Raw genomic sequence first — 16,599 nt, forward strand, 5'->3', positions numbered from 1 at the left:
CAGTAACAGGAAGCAAAGAGGAAGTAAATAGGAAACAAACAAGGAGGAGTAATTTCTTTCCTCCTTTGCTAGTCTCACAACCTCCATCCATTGTGTCCCCTATTGGCACAACTTAAAAGGCCAAATCTAGGGAATCTAGTCAACAATATTGTAGTAACTATGTATGGTGCCAAGTGAGTACTTGAAATATGGGGGAGAGGGGAATCACTTTGTAAAGTATATGATTGTCTAACTGCTATGCTATACACCTGAGACTGATACAAAATAATGTTGAATGTAAACTGTAATTGAAAAATAAAAATTTTTTAAAAGGGAGACTCTGGCAATGCAGAAATACTATTTGCAATCCCAGGCTCAGCATCAGAAAGCTGACCATGTAGAAGGGTGGGTTTGGAGCCGAGAGACAGAAGTGTAGTAACTAGCACTTTCAGCATATCTGGCTTATAAAGTATGCATTTGAAAACTAGGTAGGTTGTGTTGTTTCCTACCAGGTGAGGGGTTTGGACTTTGTTCTGTAGGCAATGGGAGCTATCCAACAGTGAATGGAAGAATTGATATAGAATCATTCCTGGTTTTATAGCACAATATATTCTCAGTCTTGGCAGAAGCTTGCCTAGTGTTCTGTCTTCAGAATGACTTGGTAATAGTAACAAGTGTTCTGTATGTTCTTAAAGAGCTACATTAATAAGTGATGCTAAAGCTTGGCATAACAGTGGCTTAATCATGTTTTGGAACTATTAGTGACTATAGTATTAAATTTGTTTTCACTGAGGGGTGATCCACTGCTGACTCACATATATATATATATATATACACACACACACATATATATATATGTGTATATGTATATATATATATATGAGTATATGTATATATATATGAGTATATGTATATGTATATATACACATACACACACATACAGAGAGTTTCTTCCCATTTCAATATTTGTCCTATTTGTAAATTGAAGCTATTTCTAGTTTAACTGGTTTTGAACATTGAGCTGTCCAGGGTGCTAAATGCTCAGGCTGGGCTGTGTATTTTCTACACAAGACAGACAAGTTATAAGAACAAAGGAAAGAAGAGGTAAGCAAGTCATAGCAAGAGAGATGGGCAGAACAGAGATGTGTGGTCAGTGAGTGTCCAAGAAGATTAACACCTTCATTTGTCTTCTCCAGAAACGTTACGCTGGACCTAGAAAAACTAGGAAACATTTAAAAGAGTTAGGGATTGAGCAGGGATCTTATTTTGTACCAAGAAGGACTAAAAAAGAATTAAAAGAGTTAAGAATGGAGGAGGGATTTGAAGGAGAACTGTTCTACATAATTCAGTGGGTAGGGATAAATCCCATTCTTTCTCATTAACTTGATTTTTTAATACCTAAGGTCTTCATATAATTTTAATAGGGGCATTTAGAATGTGATGGGCTAGCAGAAGATGGAAACTAATAAGTAAATTCAAGATTGTTAACATAGACATAATGATGGTATTTGTTAGTCTCAAATGGCTATCCTATTCTTTTCTGTGACAAATCTTTTAAAATAATTATTAATGCTTCCAAATAATCTTAAAAGAACTAAAAATTCTGAAGCAAAATTATTTCTTCAGTAGCGAATATTTTTCTATGTCTAGTGTGTCATCGTTTAATAGAGTTGATATTAATAAATTATTGCAATAGAATCTAATAACAGTAGATTCCTATGTGACAAGAACAAATTTTCATTGAAATGAGAACATATATTATGTTCAGAGACAGGGGACTTGAATTGAAGATCACCACTCTTTTAAAATAAAAAATAATGAAAATGATACTTGAAAAGAAAAACATGTCAAGTGGAGGCATGCTATTAAGTATAGATTAATTTTTAAAACTCTTTCCTATTAACTCTTCATGCTAGTGGGGATTTAATATATTGGTGCTTACCACTAAAATGTGTCATAGCTTGTTAGATGACCTGCCTTGGAATTATAGATAATTTGGCTTGCTTTGATTTGAAGCCTTTGATAAAAGCTTGTTGATTTCTTATAAACAAATAAATACCATAAACTAAAAACCCTAATTAAAATATACAGGTAATGACCACAATATGAAGCTATGGTATGAAAGATGGGTGGAGAAGAGACATCGCTGGCCTTTGGAGTTGAGTAAACAAATAAGAAGCAGTGTATATGGAGCACAGGAGGTATTTGTCCACAATGTTTGTATCCACTTTGAGAGGCAGAGACAGAGCCAGGTGGGATGGTGAGGCAGAAGCTTCCAGGAAACTCCAGGAGGCATTGGGTGGCGGGACTGGAATATCTGTGACTTTGTGCATCTGCATCTCCATGGGGGCTTCGCAGCTGTTTCCATGGAAGCATCCTCATTCCTGATGCTGTTTCCTTGATGCTATGATCTAAACATTTGTGTCCCTCCCCCCTAAATTTATACGCTGATCCTAATGCCCAATGTGATAGTATTAGGAGAGGGACCTCTGGGAGGTACTTAGGCCATGAGGGTGGGACCCTCATGAATGAGATTAGTGACCTTATAAAAGAGATCCCACAGAAAATCCCTCACGCCTGCCACCAGGTGAGGATACAATGGTAAGTCTGTGATCGGGAAGAGGGTCCTCACTGGATGATGCTGGTGTCCTTATCTCAGACCTGCAGCCCTCAGTGAGAAATAAATTTCTGTGTTTATAAGCTACCCAGTCTGTGGTATTTTGTTATAGTAGCCTGACAGACTAAGGCACTTGGGTTTACTGCAGTATTACTCACCTACCTGGAAAAGCAAGACTGGCTAAATAATTGATGGGCCCAGTGCAAAATAAAAATGTGGGCCCTTTTTAAAAATGATGAAGAATTTCAAGGTGATAACCACGCAGCATTAAACTAAGCATGGGGTCCTTCTTAGTGTGGAGCTCTGTGCATCTACACAGGCCTCCTGCCCATGAAGCTGGCCCTATTGGAGATGGAGTTAGGATTTGTTCATTCATTTTGTTAATCCACTATTTTGCTAGCATGTCTGTAGCATCTACTATGCTATGGCTTTGTGGTCAAAGCTAGGAATACAACAGGGAACAAAACAGGCAAGTGCTCTGTTCTTAGGAAGTTTGTATTTTGTGTATGTGGTTGTAGATATTGGGAGGATTAGATGATGGGGTTATGGTCTTTCTCTAAACATTTTCAAATCATGTTTCAGAAGTCTTGAGACTACTAGAGTCAACACAGGTAAATACTTAGGCGTTAATATGCATGTGAATAACACTGCCTGCTCCAGCAGTTATGCCTTTACAGTCACCCTAGAAACATGTCATCCTAGGAGCAAGAGAAAAATCCTAAACTATTTCTAGTCTTTTGGGCCCATCTACCTTTACTTACCTGTTTGATATATGATCATAGGTTTCTCTCATCAAGAATCCCTTCTAGAGCAAGGGATGAGAAATACAACACATTCATTTGGGTTTCAGTTCTTAGGTCCCTAAGAGTATTAACATAGTTGATTAATCAACAGGGATTTTCAAAGTACCTGCTCTGTGTCTGACACTGTACCAGCTACTGTGGAGGCCACCGAACTGGTATAAAGCTTTTTAGGAGATTGGGCACAGGTGACAAAATCAGAACTGTTTCCCCTCCCACCCAACATTTGGGACCAAGTTTGTAGTAGGAGACGACACCATGTGCCCTTTGTGACCTCAGTGGTTTGAATGTGATCCAACCTGGAGACATTAGATTCTCTCTCCTGGAAACCTAAAACTTGGACTCAATTTAATTATCCTTTGTACTCTGGGAGGTAATGTAAATAAGGGCTAGGGCTTGTTTATTTGCTTTTGTGCATTTGAAAGCAGGAAAGTCAATCTGAAGTAGGGACAGAAAGAAGGAGAGAAGGAGAGAAAAAGCAAGAGACAGAGACAGACAGAGACACCGACACACATACACCCAGAAAGGTGTAGGAAAGGACAGAACGAGACGCACACGGATGCACGCTGAGCACAGAGAGACAGAGATAGACAGAGAAAGAAAAAGAGAGAGAGGGCTGAGAGGTAGAAGTGGCCTTTTCACTGATATAGACCCTATGTGACTTTATCATCAACTATCTGCGTGGTGACCAAGATAAGATTCCAGTTTGGAACCAAGGAGTTGTTTATTTCCATAACCCGCAACACATTACCCCGACTTTACAATTTTTAGATTCATTTTTGGATTCACTAAGGACATGGCAGTATATTCTTTTTCTTTTTTCCATATTTTTTTCTGTTTCTTAGACAAACCTTCACAGCTGTTATTTATTTGGGTTTCTTTTTATAGCTTGAAAAATATTTAGGCATGTTTACCACAAGTGGGAATCTGCAGGCAGTTTATGTAAACATACATATTGGCACATTTCTTTTTTGAACCCTGTTAATAATAATAATATGCATATTAATTTAATTTTTAAAATAGAAACCTATTAATATACCATAGCAGTTTATAATAACTCTTTTCTTTTCATCAGGCTCTTTCTGCTTCCAGTTTTAAGTCTTTGAAAACGAGCGCTGTTCTTTGAAAGTAACATTTACGTAAGATACGGTTAAGAAGTCAAATGCCAAATAACTAACTACAAACTCTTTAGTTTCTATGGAAATAACTAAGTAAAATTTAATTCCCTTATTAAGCACGTAAAGCTTAAAATGATTCATATTAAATTGACAAATGCAGTGGTAGCTGCCCCTTATCAGAGGAGAGCATCGTCTAGCTTGTCGCTTCATTGTTGGAATTGCTCTGCTTTGCAAGTGCATTCCCTACAAAAGTGCAGAGCTCTTTTTCAGTCGGGACACACTGAGCATTGGATGGCTCCTTATCTAGTTGAATGTCACCAGTACAGCTTCCTTTAAGACTGAAGGATGGATCAACACAGGTCTCAGAACAGGGGTGTGTGAGTACAGACTGTGCTCCCCCATGGTGGTGGGTCATTTGTGGGGATTTCGTGTTTACTCCTTGCTAGATAAATATTTTGTTTATCACATACTTGTTGGAAATGCTCTGCTCTGTCTATGGGTCTGCTTTATACTAAATATATTATCAAAACTTTTCAGACGGAACCAATTAAAGGACTGAGTGCTTGTAGAACAGCAGGCATGTCACCAGCTCTACAAGGAACCAAATACTGTGGTTGAAAGAAAACCTTAGAAGTCAAGGTGTTACATCTTGAAACAGACCAAAATTACTGACTGTTAGGTGAATTATCTTTAAGTAGGTAATCAAAGGATAAATCCAAATAGCTCCAAGGAAATGTGGAGAACAGAGATGTTGTATATGGCATTGATCTGAAGGTTCAAAAGTCTCAGAAGAGTTTTTCACACCTAACCCCAAACAGAACCTTCCAGATTCATGACTGTCTGTTATCCTATAGTCTGTGGATTTCAAGAGTTATAATGCTCTTTGGATAACCTTGAACACACGTGTTTTGGGATCTGTTGCACTTCTATCTAGTGTTAAGTTTTTAGAATTTTAGATTTTATTTTTCCCTCTTTTAAAAAATTAGCAGCAGTATATTTTAGAATAAAAGCCAGTTTTCTAAATTATATCTCCCTTCCAAATTGATACAAACTGTTTAAAATGTTCAAAACCTGTTTTTGGTAAATTTTTTTGACATCATTGTCTCTCCTTTCTAACCAGATGGCATGACCACATTTAGAAGGAACACATATAAATAAAGCCAGTGTTTCTATAAAGTCAGGCATAATAAAGAAAGGGAGAGGCCCACTGATCAGAGGAAGCCTGTCATACCACTTTTGCAGGTGTGTGTAAGTATTACAATGAACACTTTTAAAAAGTTCTTGTGGGGACCACCATCATTACTTCCTGTCTCCATACCTTTATATACTCTCTTCCCTCTGTCTAAAATTCTCACCCCCATTAGCTTTTGTTGTTGTTGTTGTTATTTTTAATTCTCACCTGAGGATATTTCTTTCCATTGCTTTTCAGAGAGAGGGGAATGGAGAGAGAGACAGAGAGAGAGAAACATTGATACAAAAGAGACACATCAATTGGTTGCCTCCTGCACAGGGTGGGGGATTAAGCCTACAACTGAGGTACATGCCCTTGGCAGGAATTGAACCCGGGACCCTTCAGTTCATGCAGACACTCTAACCAGTAAGCCAAACCGGCTAGGGCCTCACCCCCAGGTTTGATTGCCCTGTTAACTTCTATTCATTCTACAAAACCCGAATCAATTGTTACTGCTTTGTGAAGCTTCTCCTGAACTCTCTAGAAAGTGGTAGTCACTCTCCTCAGGACCAGCAACCGATTATGATGCAGATTATTATTGCATTATAGTAGTGATCACTTGACTCTGGAAGTCAGGGAATATGCATTAATCATCTTTGCCCCTTTAATACCTGTAACTGTGTCACATGGTAGATGCTCAGTGCATACCTGTTGAATGACTACACAAGGGATTTAGTACATAAATTATGGTCTGGCCATTTAATAGAAAACTTTGCAGGTATTAGGAATCGTGTAGGAAATGCTTCTAATATATGTTAAGTGATGACTGCAGGTTATAAAATAATATTTACAGTATCATCCCAAATATGTTCATAAATACACATATTTGGAAAGAAAAAGGCTCTAGAAAGACATAATTGTGCTAAAATATTGCAGTGTTTGTTTCTTGGTAGTAGTGTTTCCAATGATTTCTTTATTTCCTGAATTTCTACACTGAGAATGCATTTTGCAGTTAAGGAAAAAATTAATTATAAATAGAAATGCAAGTCATTTAGTAGTCCTGTCTGGACAGAAAGTTCCCTCCACGCTCTTACTTGGTGGTCATTTTTAATCCCATGTGGCATTTTACTTTTCTTGACTAGGTAGTATTTTGGATTGACGACTACCACTGCTGGTCTAGAAGCTAGTTGTACAAGTGCATATCAACTGTGAATTCTTTCTAGTTTAGGAATGGCTCTGATAAGCATAAATTAGAATAGAACATATGGATATTTTGTCTAAGAGCGCAGTTTAAACTGGGAGATAAAACAAGTGAAGGCAGAGAAGAGAGGAAGGTTAGGGTTCGCTGAATCACTCAGGTACTTAATCCTTCTAAGATGTTTTAATTTTCAATTTCCTAATGGAAAAAATCCTAACATAAATAGCAGCCATCTCCACCTTTCTATTTTGTGCTATTATTTTGACTGTTGTTTTTATAAAAATTGCATTGTTGCCATTTCAGAGAAGGATTAATACCCCCACATCTCATTACTGTACAATCGTCCCCTGATGGTTTCTTTGTTTGCACATTGTAATTATGGAAAGCATTAATTGTTCACAAAACCAGCATTTCTCCTCTTTATTTTTGCATATATTTCAAATAACAATTATAAATTTTCCGCGTTTTGTATAGTGAAGACTCTGTGTGTGTGTGTGTGCGTGTGTGTGTGTGTGTGTGTGTGTGTTTTCAGCATGACAATGTGTTTGTCTTTTGCACTGCCCTGCACAGGGTTAGAACAATTTGTAAATAATTCACATTATTATTTTGGAGCAGAGCTGAGTATTGGTTTCAGTGTAAATCTCCTCAAAGCACTTCTTGCCATAGTAGCAGCATTTTTTTTTTCAGAGATGCCATAATTCTGGGTTGCATTTGTTACTTCCTTTGGCAACCAAATGTCTCATCATTGCAAATTGATGGTAGTAAAATTGACCTTTATTATGGCTTTTTTATTCCCTTAACTCAGAAGGATTTACAGCCTTTTATTTTGTTACCACATTGACTGTTAATGGGAACTATAAAAGAATGATTGAATTCTACATACCCTTTTTATTTTCTAATGGCCATGGCATTATTGACCAACTAGACTTTTAGATTTTAAGATTTCTGTTGGACAATTCAGGAAGAGTTTTGTAAAACTAACATTTCTTCTTTTTGAGAGATGTGCATTTTGCTGTGTTGTCAAAATAATTAAATGCTTGTTATAAATTTGTGCACTTAAAATGACAAAATCACGAGCTGTAGAATAATGGAAGAAACAAAAAATTCTGGAAAAAAAAACCCCACTTCCCAAATCCTTACAAGGTAATTCAAACCGCTGCTTCTGTAAATAATGAGAATTTAATGAGCTCATATTCCAAAACCTCTCATTTCTAAGTGCACGATGCACTTATTTTCATATTAATTGTCTTTCTCGTTGCATTCTTAGGATGTGCTCACAGAGAAAAGGTGACATTCTTTAGGTAGGAGGTGACAGCCTGTGGAGGCCCATCCTTGAGCCGGTCAGAGCTCCTTTCAAAATGGAAGGAGGACACTGGATTTGCAGTCCTGGGCTCTAAGGGCCGAGTCTTCTCGTGCAGTTCTCGGAGAAAAGGAGAGTGGCTGTTCCTGGAGGCGTGGCAGCGGATGGGCGTGAGGGAGCTGCTGTGAGGGCCTGAGCAGGTTTTGTGCCTCAGCTCCTTACGGCTGGCTGGGGACTGGAGACAGCTAGAGCCTGAGTGAGATGGCGGTGACTGCAGGCAGGAAAAAGTGACAATTTCAGTGCACAGGCTCTGTCTCTGCTAATAAATCTCTCAGTGAGGATGCCTGTCCACTTGCTGCCATTTAAACCAGTAGTATTTTTTTTTCCTTTTTATTGAATGTATTGGGGTGACACTGGTTAACAAAATTATACAGGTTTCAATTGCACAACTCCACAACCCACCATCTGTGCACTGTGTTGTGTGTTCACCCCAAGTCAAGCCTTCTTCCATCACCATTTATCCCACCCCCTTCCCCGCCTCTCCCCCTGGCAATCACCACACTGCTGTTCTGGTTTATAAGTTTTTTCTCTTTTCTGCTCAATCCCTTTACGCCCCCCCCCCCCCCCCCCCCCCGCAGTGTCAGCCTGCTCTCTATCTATGAATCTGTCTTTATTCTGCTTGTTAGTTCATTTTGTTCATTAGATTCCACATATGAGTGAAATCATATGGTGTTTGTCTTTCTCTGACTGGCTTATTTCACTTAGCATAATGCTCTCCAGGTCCATCCATGCTGTCGAAAAGGGTAAGATTTCCTTCCTTTTTATGGCCAAGTAGTATTCCATTGTATAATTAATCACTAGTATTTCATTCATTATCAAAAAAATTTCCAGTTTTTAAAGAGGCAGATTTTACAATTATGTACTCTTTTCTTTCTACAATAACATTTCATTTTCTAAATCTTTTAACTTTTAAATGTAACCTGAAATACCACTAGATAAATACTTGTTTATGCTCTTGAATTGGTTTTTAGATTCATGCTATGCAATTTACCTTTTAATTTAATTTTTAGTTTTAAAAACGTAATACATTTGCATAGTTTAAAACAAAAACTGTTCTAGAGTTCAAAAAAGTCAATGTTAGGAGGGAAAAAATCTGCAAAAGTCTCAGAACTCTCAAACGAAAACAAAAATAAAAATCCAAATACACAATACTAAAAAATTATTTAAACAATAGAACAAAAGATATACTGAGAAGCATTACTTTCTTCTCTGCCCCTTCTCATTTTCCTGCCCCACATGCCCTGGAGAGAGAATCAGTAGCATGTAATTATCCATGTTCATGTACCACTGCTAACTTAACTAACTCCATACTGAAAAACACTTGGGCAGTTTCCAAATGTTTGTGATTACAACCAATCTTTCAGTGAATAGGTTTGTGTATACATCATTTGTCATGTGTGCGGTTATATCTGTAGGATACATATTCAGGTTTAGAATTTCTGGGTCATATGCTAAATACATTTAATATTTTGTTAAATATGCCCCAAAATTGCACTCTGTGGGACACTCCCAACACCAGTGCATGCAAGTGCCCTTTTTCCCACAGCCTTGCCAATGGAGCATCTTATCAAAATGTTGATTTTACAAAATCAATAGGCAAAAAGGATATGCTGGGATATTTAAATGTATATTCTTTTATTATGAATGAGGTTGGACATCTTTTCATATATGTAAGGTTAATTTATATTGCCATTTTTTGGTTAACTGTCTGTTCATGGCTTTTGCCCATGTTTTGGTTGGGTTGCTGGTCTTTTTCTTACTGATTTCTAGGATCTCTTTAAATATTGAGAATATAGCCCTTTTGCTATGATATTAATTGTTAGCATTTTTTCACATTTATCAGTTGACATTTGTCTTTGCTTACAGTGGTGCTGGTTTTTTGTTTGTTTGTTTTGCCAAGCAGACATTTGTAATTTCCATGTGTTCAAATTTCAATCTTTTCTTTTATGATTTCTGGATTTTAAGAAACATTTAACAAATTTTTCTTGTGTTCCTTGTAATTAATTCTTAATTTCTTAGCTGGATTTTTTTTTCCTTTCTATTTCTGTCATGAGGTCTGTGTATTTATTCTATATCTTCCTGGCAGCAGGAGGTTTATATCCTGATCTCTTCACAGTTTCAATGACTTCCTTAAGATTTTCCTTAATTCATATTCACAACTTTCATCTTCTCTTTGGCAACTTTTATAGAGCGTTTTCATCTGTAGGGATACAGCATTGATCTTTTATATATTTATATTTAAGTGGAATATATTCCTTTCTTAATGTTCATTATTCCCTGGATTACCAAGAGAAGGATTCTGTGGTGTGGGAGTGTCCAGGCACTTTGAAGGTTTACACCTCAAGGACCTCACTCCTGTTGCTCCAGAGGAAGGGGAAGGGCTCTTCTTAATAGAAACTCAAGCACTCTCCCAGCCTCCCTCCCCACCTTTGTGAGGCTGCACAGCAGCAGGAGTCAGAGCACAGACTCTGGAGTCGGACTTCCTGGCTGAATACTGGCCCTGTCACTTGTTCCCTTATTAGTTGATGACCTTGGGCAAATGTGAGCCTCAGTTTCCTCACCAGTAAAATGGAGATAAAAAGAGAACTAATATCTTAGGGTTGATGAGATGAAATGAGCTAATATATGCAAGTGCTTAGAACAGTGCCTGATACCTGGTGTTTGCTCTTGCTCTGCAGTGGTGAGCCAGTGGGAATGAGCCCCGTGATCTCCATCTGCACTGCGTTTGCTCTCGCTGACCACAGCACCCCTTGCTTGGTTCAGGGGGACCGCGGGCTTCCATCTTTACACTGTCACAGGACATGGCTCTTGCTCACCAGAGGAAGCAAACACTTTTAGAAAGTATTTTTGAAGAGTCTGTCTGAGATTTGCTCCCAGTGGGTCTCCTGGACATTCCCTAGATCTTCGCTCTCTGTTTCCATCACCGATAGTGCCCTGTGCTCACAGCAGCCCCTTCTCAGGGGATACCTTCTCTTTCTGGGAAATGGCATTTGCTGGAATGTTCTGAACTCTAGCATCACTAGGACCCCTCCTGATTTTCCTGGGGCATATGCGTGACTTCCCGAATAGGCAGCTAAAACTTGGGCCTGCCAGCTCCCAGTCTCGACTTTGTGGGTGTTATCTGAACTCCAGCCTCACTGAAATTTTGTGGTTTTCTTCATTGTTTTTGTTTCTATGGACGATTTCCAAGAAGAAGTGGGAGATTCCCAACTAGGCTTCAACTGTTCTCCTACTGGCAGTGGTGTCAGTTTTGTTTTTTGTTTTTGCTTCCCCCTCCCCAGGTATTTCTTTTAAGGACCTGGATTGGAATTTTGATTTTTGGCATTTCCCCCACAGCACCCAACATAATGTAAAATAAATGGGCAACTGAGTGAAAGAATTTCTGGCTGGGGCACACCCCTCCTCTGGGTTCAGATCTGCAGCACAGGATTCCGAGGGGCCACTGGGGGCCTAGGTGCCCAGACTCTTTGCACGATGTTCTCTCTGTACTTCAGTGTCAAAGTCTTTGCCCTGTGCAGCTTCACAGAGCCCAGGACTGCCAAAGAGCAGGAGTTCATGATCTGGAAGTGACAAGAAGTTTTCTATCTTTGTGGTTCATTCCAGTTTGGAGAAAGAGGGACTCCCAGGGCATTGGCTAGTCTGGGAATTTACTGGGTTTCGCAGTAGTATTTATATTTTTCATTTTCCTTTTTCCCCATCAAAGGTTTTTGACCATTTACATTGTGCTAGGTACTCGGCTATAAGGATAAATGATTTACATAACCAACCAATGTTCTCTTCACAACAATCCTCTGAGATCATAGATAAAGGAAACAGCTACAGGAAATTTATCCACCTTTCCCAAAGACATATGGCTAACAAATAGCAAAACTGGAATTTGAATTTAGGCGGTGTGATTCTAGAGCTCTGTGGCCAACAAATGCTTGGTTCTCCTTTGTCATTTTTGTGACACTTATGGGAACCAAGGACTGCATGAAAAGCCCCAAAATTAGATTTGGAAATTAGACAAGTGGATTGAAAGGAAAATAGGCCTGTAGAAATATTAAGAAAGCTCTATTTGGGTTAGGAGTAGCGGAGGCAAATGCTGCTTTGCGTATGATCAGAGAAACTGGATTGCTCATGGCTACAGCGTCAGTGATATTTATTAATAGGCTGTAAGGCCTTACTACATACTTGGTATACTTTTCTAAGCACTTCGTGCATTTACTGATGTGACCCTGGCAATACCTGTATGGGATGGGCACTATTATTTTGGCTTTGTCCAGTGAGAAATCTGAGGTCAGAGGGAGCAAGTATCTTGCCCAAGGGCACATGGTAGTAAGTGGCCAGGCTCAGAATATTTCCCAGGCGATAGGGCCCCAGAGCACGCTTCTTACTCGCCATGCGTTGGCCTTGCTCTGAGATGGCAGGCAAACACAAGGGACCCAGGGACCCAGTGGTTTTCATCCACCCACAGTGGTGGTCACTGGTCAAGAGATTTGCTGCATAGCCTGGACTGGAACAAAACCACTCTCCTTGTCTCAAAAGAGAATAATGAACACTTAGAAAATCACAACCTAGAAATATGTGTATTTTTGTAGAACATGAAGTAATTCTCAGGGGAATAGTAAGACCATAATTTCAACTAGAGTTGTTTAGGAACTGTTTTCATTAAAGAGCATCTTCACCTTTCAAAAAGAATTACATATACAAACGGTAGGGACGCAGCCACTTGCGGTGTGATACGTTATACAGATATTTTTATGATTTCCCAAATGTCCGTAACCTTTACCTCTAAAGCGTATTCTCAGGCTTTCAGCCAGTAGTGATTTTCTGTTTCTACAACAATCATTTCAAAAAACAATATGCTTCCAGTCAGTGAGGTCAAGGAATATTAGTTTATTTTCACTGCAGTCTTTTGTTCTTTGTTGGTTTAGTTTCTAGTGATTTGTCCACAATAACAACACGTGTGTCTTGGACAATATCTGAGGTGGGGGAGGAGGAAATCAGAAGATAGTTAATTACTTAAATGACCTCTTTCTTTTTTACACTAAAGAAAGAATTGTTCCCCAGTGCAGAATGGCAAAGATAAAAAAAAAAAAAAAAAAAAAAAAAAAAGGTATGAAGGCTGAACACATCTGTTTCTTTGTTTGCTTTAAGAATAGAAGTCGCTTTTTCTCCCCCCTGTTAATTTCACAAGGTAAGGCTTCATAAAGTAATTCAAAATAATGACACGTTTCCTCCCCACCTCTGATCGTCCTGCTCTCTATTCAGGCTTCAACAATTAGAAAGAGCCTTTTGTGTGATGAGTGCTCAGCTTGGCCTTTATAGATCTACACCAGGAATATGGGCTCTGTCCTAGAAGGTTTACAGTCTAAAGTAGTTTATATTATACTCAACTAATTGAAATGTGAAATATTCAAAATATGTCCTATCATTTTTGTTTGCAAAACAAATAGCCATCTTGACATGAAATTAAATTGGCTGATTTAAAATGTACAGCAGGTATGCATATATAAGTATGTCCGTGTGTATACATGTTATTTATTATTGAGTTGCTTAGGGCATTATATAGCCGTTATATCAACTGTGGATGAAGGACAAATCAATTTTGGGAAAAATATTCTAACAATTGCATCACCATGACTAATTTTTTAAAGTTATACTAATCCAGTAGTTGGAAAATTGTTGTTCTCTTTGAACTTTGTGTAGATGTAACTGAGGTGATGTTTAACTTATAGTAGTTCAAATAAACTGATGTTGAAGTTAATTATTGAATTTTTTATATATTCTATTTTTGTCTCAGAATTTTTTTTTCTATAAATTTCCCCTTTCCATCTGCAACCCTGTTGTGATGTTTAGGTAGGCATTAATTAGGTTTTCCATTTTGTTTTAAGTAGGTGGCACATTTAGAAAATTGCTGGAAGATCTCATTTGGCTATTAACTAGTGGAGCCATATTTATTCACACCCGAGGCTTTCCATGGACACATGGAGTTCTCTCCCTCCTCTTTTTCAGTACCTTTATCATTGACTCTGTGCCAATCTGAAATGTCCACCCCAAAACAACTAACAAAAAGATTTTGGGGACAATCTAATAAAAAACCCAACCCTAGGCTTATTCAAATAGTCAGGTGCTAGGTAACATAGAGACTACAGAGAAATATATGTGTAGTCTTTTACTGCTAAAATATACCCAAAAGAACAAAAGAAGGTGGAGAAACAGTACTCTTAGCCGATGAACAGGAACCAGAAATTCAAAATAAAGCTATAAAGTGCCAGCTGTGTGGGGTACAGATCAGGTGTGGGTGGGAGCTGCTCACAGGAAGACCACTGCATTGTGACCAGGGGACAGTAAGGCCGGGGAGAGCCTCTCAGAGGAAGGGGGCCTTATGCTGGATCCTGAAAAAGAGTAGAATTTAAATGAGAATTAGTTTCATTCAGTTTAGGCAGAATATTGTTATGATTTATGCTTGTAGACTGTTCCAGCTAAATGCAATTTCCAGTTCTTTAAAAGTTCATATTCATTCTCTGTCCAACCACACCAGCCTCCAAACAATATCGAATCAAAAGAAAGTTTCAATCTTTCTGCTCTTGAATTATTGAACAGTCTGAATATTCCCCAGGCCTACTCTTTCTGAAAACACTTTCCTACCACATGCAACTGGCTGAGAAAATCCACTCGTACGCAGTAGATTGCTGCTATTCATTATTCATTGCCACGCGATTGAGTTGAACAACCTCCCGAAGAAAAACTTGGTTCTGTAGGGGGAAATGTACAAAGTTAGGGAACTAAATTATCTTACTCTAAATGCTTTGTAAAGAGCAAGCTTTATGGTCCTCACTATTTGGTCTGTGCTGAGGAAAACAACTTTTCTCCAATGGAAAAAGCCATAAAGGACAGAAGCTATGTGATCCAGTGTGTTCAACAAAAGTTTGAGTTGTAGACTCTGCCAGCAACACGCTAACTGAATAAAGAAAGATCATTAAAATATTTATGGTCCTCGATCAAATAATAAGCTTTTATTGAGTAGCTATTCAATAAATACCAGGGATTTTAATTTCAAGAAAGGCACATTTTACCAGGATGATTGTCACAGTGCATTGATTTCTAATGTTCCCTTCTGCACCCAGTCGGGGTGAGTAGGCTCCTTTGACATCACCATCCCTGCAAACCTGGGGTGGCTTGTGTTTTCTTATTCCAGGAGAAAATGTTGGGCAGGTCCCTTAGTTTCTTTGTTCACTCTCAGGTAATAAAATGTCCAATTCAGCCTAATATTCAATCTCCATGCTGTCATCGTCCAATATTAAATGTCTCCCTTCCTCAGCTCTCTTCACTTGTTTTCTCATTTCAACTGCTCTTCCACTTCCCATGGTCCCTCTGAGTTGGGTGCCTGGGAGGTGCATTATTTTCTCAAAATGACCCAGTCTGATCCTTGGGAAATTCACTGTTCCTTAACTTATCAGCTCAGGATAAGTACCTTTCCCAAAGCAGCCATCTCTCTTTGTCCTGACATCAGACCACCTTGAATAAGCGAATAGGAGTTCCTGTGTTCCTCAAAGACCAGAGCTCCTCAAAGTCCTGAGTAGTTCTCTTGAAATATCCTTCGCTTGGCTTAAGAGAACCCCTTTTATCTTGCCCCATGGTAGGGGGCAGGGCCTCACAAAACACTGACAATTCTTCCACCAGCCTTTTAGCCTCCCTCTAAAATTTTTAATCTTCTATTATGTAGTTCGATTGTAGGTAATGAACTAATGGCTACAGAGTTAGTTTCAAATCTCTTAGCACGTATTTTATAGGTGAGCTAGCCCCCCAAATTAGAATGGGGGGGGTATTTGAAATATGCTTTATTGTTCTTGGTCTTTGGGACAGGAAAATTACAGCAAAAAAGGCTTTGCATTTAGCATTATGTTACATATTTGCATTTTCCCTCTTAGATTAATGGATACTATCTTAATAAGTTAACTCTTTATAATTCTTTGTTGATGGCGATAAAAATATTTTCTACTAAAGTTCACTCTTTATCTTATAGCAAATACTTCACTGCTGTCTAATTTAAATATGTTAGACAGTTTTCTCTTACAAAAGAGACAAATATACCATATTGATAATCATCTATGGAAATATCTGGCAGTAATTTATTACCCAGCAGATATTTTTCAAAATAATTAACAGATTTAATATGTCATTTCGTGTTAAAGGTGACATGGTAACAAATAGTAAAAAAGAAATTTTGAAAGAAACTGATGCTGTGGAAAGAACTCTCTGAATATGAAATTTTTATTTATGTTTTTATTTATATTTTATATTCATATAAATGTGTAATATATTTCTATAATAATATATTTTATATTATATTTATAGACAAATACTAACA

The sequence above is a fragment of the Miniopterus natalensis genome, chromosome 1, assembly GCF_054644295.1.
Source record: "Miniopterus natalensis isolate mMinNat1 chromosome 1, mMinNat1.hap1, whole genome shotgun sequence".
Classification (NCBI taxonomy): Eukaryota; Metazoa; Chordata; class Mammalia; order Chiroptera; family Miniopteridae; genus Miniopterus; species Miniopterus natalensis.